This window comes from Crocuta crocuta, unplaced genomic scaffold (assembly GCF_008692635.1).
Source record: "Crocuta crocuta isolate KB4526 unplaced genomic scaffold, BGI_CrCroc_1.0 scaffold204, whole genome shotgun sequence".
In the NCBI taxonomy this organism is placed as follows: Eukaryota; Metazoa; Chordata; class Mammalia; order Carnivora; family Hyaenidae; genus Crocuta; species Crocuta crocuta.
In genome coordinates, this window is record NW_027529603.1 from 2,092,241 (window position 1) to 2,097,141 (window position 4,901).

The 4,901-nt window shown below is 42.6% G+C and overlaps 2 protein-coding genes across 5 annotated transcripts in view; one reads left to right on the top strand and one right to left on the bottom strand.

The window, feature by feature from the left end:
• SPATA31F3 (SPATA31 subfamily F member 3) overlaps positions 1 to 1,315 on the bottom strand; it is an 80,824-nt gene extending 79,509 nt beyond the window's left edge. The window contains exon 1 of the mRNA XM_077761919.1: positions 1,081 to 1,315. The gene's annotated coding sequence lies outside the window, so the exon portion shown is untranslated. The remainder of the gene's footprint in view (positions 1 to 1,080) is intronic.
• The window catches only part of PHF24 (PHD finger protein 24), a 162,838-nt gene that overhangs the window by 134,097 nt on the left and 23,840 nt on the right, over positions 1 to 4,901 (top strand). Inside the window, exon 1 of one of the 4 annotated variants that reach the window (XM_077761914.1) lies at positions 900 to 979. The exons of the other annotated variants lie outside the window; for them this stretch is intronic. The gene's annotated coding sequence lies outside the window, so the exon portion shown is untranslated. Of the gene's footprint in view, positions 1 to 899; positions 980 to 4,901 lie in introns of those variants that run through there. 4 annotated transcript variants of the gene reach the window in all.

Below are 4,901 nucleotides of genomic sequence, written 5' to 3' on the forward strand. Positions count from 1 at the left end.
AGTTAAAAAAAAAAAAAAAAAAAAAAAAAAAAAAAAAAAGAAAGTAGTTCATGAGAAATAAGTACTAATTTTAGAATTCCATATATTAATGATTAGTAACCTTTCCTTTCTCAATGGCAGTACACTAAAAAAATAGTTAGGAACTTGGGGTTTGAATCAGAATTTAGGGACTTCAATCTCACCTCCACAACATATTAGCTATGTGACCTTATGCAAGTTGTTTAATTTCTCTGTGCCTTATTTTCATCACCAGCAAAATGTAGAAACAACATACAGTTCCCCAAAGGAATGGTATAAAAATTAATGACCAAACATAAAGTTTTTAAAATAGAGCATGGTAGGAATTTACCCAAGGGATACAGAAATGCTGATGCATAGGAGCACATGTACCCCCAATGTTCNACTATTTGTAAGGGAAAGAAAAGTAAAACAGAGCATGGTACTTTGTTTAAAAGGGACAGCAATATATTGTACTGTATCGGGTAAGTACCATGATCTTAAGGACAAAACAAGTTCCCTTTTTTTTAAATCCCCTACAGCACCGAGTAGGACAAATACTAGATGCTCAGAAAACGTGAATTGTATTTGAGATAAGTATTTGAATGCACAAGAAAATGAAGGTATGTTAAAAATGTAAATGAAATTACAAAAGGTTTTTGACATTCATTTACATAACTTATTTCTTAATAATTTGTTTTCAAGTGCTTTACAACTTTATCTTTTTCTTGCCCTCTTCAGAGCATACAGTTTGGCGTAATGCATGTTCTAGCTCTCAGGACTGCTGGCCTCCTGACAAACTGGCTATTCTGATAGTCTGAGGGATAAGACTTCTGCAGCAAAAAGCGGGTTACATTACAGTACTGCCTGCTGCTGGAGATGGAAGACCAATAACCTCTGAAAGCAGCGCACAGGAAGAGCTGGGGCAGCAGGGCGCTTTGTGAAAGCTCATTTAGACACTCCGCAGTAGGGTACTGCAAAGGTGAGTGCCCTAACGGGCGGGTCGTCCGCCCGAAGGCCTGACTGGGCAGCTGGGCTTGACAAGAGGAGAGAGCCAAGGCCGCTTGGATGAGTCATTCTCACCTCCCCAGGCAGGTGCAGGAGGCAGGACGCTTCGCTTGGTGGGCAGAAGCCTTGAGCCGCCACGGAGTCCCCTTCCGGGACGCCTCCTCGGGGCCGGCACTGACCTTGCCGTTGGGCTGCCGGTCTGCCAAAGACCCGCGCCGCAGAGCCAGGAGCTGGTCGGGGACGCCCACTGGAACCTGGACCCACAGGTCGTTGGAGCTGGGCTCCGCCCTCCTGCGGTCCCTCAGCGCCTCATTCCTGTGCGAGGTCACCAACTGAGCCGCGAGGGCCGCTACTCCAGGCGCAGGAGGGCNCCAGGAGTAACTTCCCATATGCCCAAAGGACTTTAGCCTTGACCATTTTAGGGCTCATTGTGCCCTAAATTGTGCCCCTCCAAGGTGGTCGAGAGGCTGGGGTCCTGTGGGCCTGCTGTCTTTGCCCATTGCTCCCCCAACCCCATTAGAAAATTTATTTTCTGTGGTAGCCCAGGTTGTCTCGAGGCTGGATATTTGTGAAGGCAGGAACTTCTGTTAGAGCAAAGGACATACGGGAAGGGAGGACCAGTGAGGACTCTGGAGCTAAGATAGAAGACTTGGGGCCCTGGGCTTGAGTATCCATAAGCAAGCAGTAAGACAGGTGAAATAATTAATGCTGGCAGGTCCTGGAAGAGAAAGTCCTTTTAAGGAAGGAAGACAGGATATGTAGGATTATTGAGCACCCATGTACCAAGTACCATGCCAGGGATATTTAACATCTCATATAATTTTTACAGCAGCATTATGAAATCATTCGTTTTTAAACGTTAGGCACTTTAGACTCAGAGAGGTTTAGCAATTTGCCCAAGGTCACAAAGCTTGGAATCCTGAAATCAGTTTTTGAAATTTATATGGGAAAAAGTGTCAAAGAGAGGGAGAAGCAAGAATGTACATTTGTTAAGTTGCATGAAGATACCCGGCATAGTATGTGGTATTTGCACTACATGCAGTAATACATGCAATATAATGCAATAGTAAATGGTCAGTAAATGTGATGACTAAATAAGTGAATGAGGTCTGTTTAATTGGGGATGAGACTGCTGCAGGAACTGATTTCCACTGAATCCCCAGATTTCAGGGTGTGGCTTCCTTCACTGGCAACCCACTGTAATGAGGCCTCTGGTTGTCTCCAGACTTAATTGAGTCTGGGAGAAACCTCTGGGTGTGGTCTTTGATAGTATTTGCTCTGGGGAACAAGAACACTTCAGAGGTTGGTGTTCTAAGACCACCCTCCCAGCTTGCAGAATCCTTGGGGGAGAGGAGGGAGAGACAGGGTCACTTTTAGCAAGCATGATTCATAGTGGCCTTGTGGCCCTCTGACTACATACACCAACAGACATTGGTCCACAGATAACACGCAGGACACTTTTTTCCCCAAAAGTGCCTCTGCATGATGGTGAGGAAGGCAGAAAAGGTGCAGAGCCAAGGAAGGATTATTGGGAGTCCATTTTCTGGGGAGGGCAAAGGTTCTGCACCTGACACAGTGATGCACTGTCATCTCACCCCTTTGGCTGTGGTAGTGCTTTCATTCCTCCTCAATCCCAAGGGTGCAAATTTGGATCAAGGATAGATTATGGTTTCTTGTCCAAAAATGGAGTAGTAAAGGAAGTAAGCAATGTATGCATCAGAGAACCATTCTGAGAGAATTTTCCTGTTCCCCTTCTATCCTTCTTCCACATAGCCAAACTAGTGACATCCTCCCTTAATAGAAGTGGCTGTCTTCCGATTCCTAAGGTTACTTAGGAAAGATCAGGCTTGTGAGAAAACAAAACAAGCTGATTTACCAATTGTTAGCTTTTCTTTTTAAACTCTGTGGCTGCCTGAAGCATGGGTGTGGCATCTCAGGCACAGCTCCCTCAATGGTGTAAATTCTGACAAAGGTTTACATTGGTTAATCACTTCTCCATTACAGAGTTGTTTAAAATTCTCCTTTCAGTTTACACCCCTCTCATCAGCTTAACACACCAAAATAAATAGGGTTGTTTGTGTGTGTATACATGTGTATTTTTTAAATGTTTATTTATTTGGGGGAGAGTGCAAGCAGGGGAGGGGCAGAGAGAGGGGGACAGAGGATCCAAAGCCATCTCGGAGCTGTGACAGCAGTGAGCCTTGTGTGGGGCTTGAACTCACAAACTGTGAAATCAGGACCTGCGCTGAAGTCAGACACTCAACTGACTGACCCACCCAGATGCTTCAACCCCCACCTTTTTTTTTTTTTTTTTCTTCAAAGAAAATCCGAAGGAAGGGCACCTGGGTGGCTCATTCAGTTACACATTCAACTCTTGATTTTTGGCTCAGGTTATGATGTCATGGTTCGTGAGTTCAAGCCCCTCATTGGGCTCTGCACTGATGGTGCTTGGGATTCTCTATTCTCTGTCTCTGCCCTCCCCGGTCTCTCTTTCAAAAATAAATATACTTTAAAAAAAAGAAGAAGCAAGCCTGCAAATCTGGAAATATGACCTTTGCTCCAATTCAGAATATGTCATTGGGGTTTTTTTCCTACACTCTTCTTTGAGGGCTCTTGGTATCATACCCTCTCATGTCCCTGGAAAAATTGCTAGGAGGCTTCAATTGCTCCCCAAATATTAGACCTCAAATATCATTTCCTTGATGTCCAGCATTGGGTAAATATAAAGATTACAAAATTTCCTAAGAGTACTAACTCTCCCCTAAACACAACATAAGTCAAATCATTCCAGAATAGATGTGAAGCATGTCACCCAGTTGCTTTAATCTACTCAAAAGAAAAAGTTCTCTCCAAAGGGAAATAAAATGGGAGAAAACTTCATGTCCATGTACAGATATACTTGAGTTTTATTTATGGATTTTTTTAACCTTTAATCTTCCACATTGTCTCTGATCACTTTCTTATAGTTTTCTTCTTCCTATATTTGCCATATTTTTTACAGTTCTTCCTTTTCCTCAGACATAAATAGGACTTTCTTTAGCCCATTTCCCACACTCCCTTTATTTTTTCCAGTACACCTGTTCCTAAGTGGATCATATGTATGCAAATAATTTCATTTCTCTTTAGTTACAGAATCTTTATCTTCCAGTCCTACCTGCTTTTCTCTGACAGTGCTCTTGGTTTCTGCTGTCTTCATTTCCCAGTTGATTTATTCATTTCTGATGGGAATATCATTATCCACTCCACCCTTGAGTCTTAATGACCAAGTTCTGACAGGAATTGCTTACCAGCTTTGGACCAAGAAACCAAGACCATCAGTTTATAGATGGAGACATGATTACTTTTTCCATTATAACATCCCTCCAAACTTCTTTCCCTTCCAGCAATTCCCTCAGAGACTCACATATATTTACTAAGTGCAACCTACTTGCCAGGCACTATGCTCGATATGACAGTTGCTTGCCCTTGAGGAGTTCACATAGAATCAGTCTGCATGTCTCTAATCATTTACTATAGAGTAAGAAAAGTAAAGGAAAATTATAGCTTTACATAGTACCTATAGGTTCTGTGCCTCCTCTGGCAGCTGCATCATTAGCCCCTCTGTCATCGCTCTCCCCAAATTACTTTGCCCATATGCTTTGCGTGAACTGGCCACACTCTTAGCTTCTTATGATAATGACAGTACCTTATATTTAGATAACTATTTATAATTAAGGCCCTTTTACATACATGATTCTATTTGTTTTTGAGGAATGTTTCATCTTACTGGGGTCTTCTTACACAAGGGGTCTTACTGGAATCTTCTTAAAACAACAGTGTGTGGGCTGCCTGGCTCACTTTCTCCCTTTCCTTTTTTTTTTTTTTTTTTTTTTTTTTTTTGGGTGTCATATTTTCAA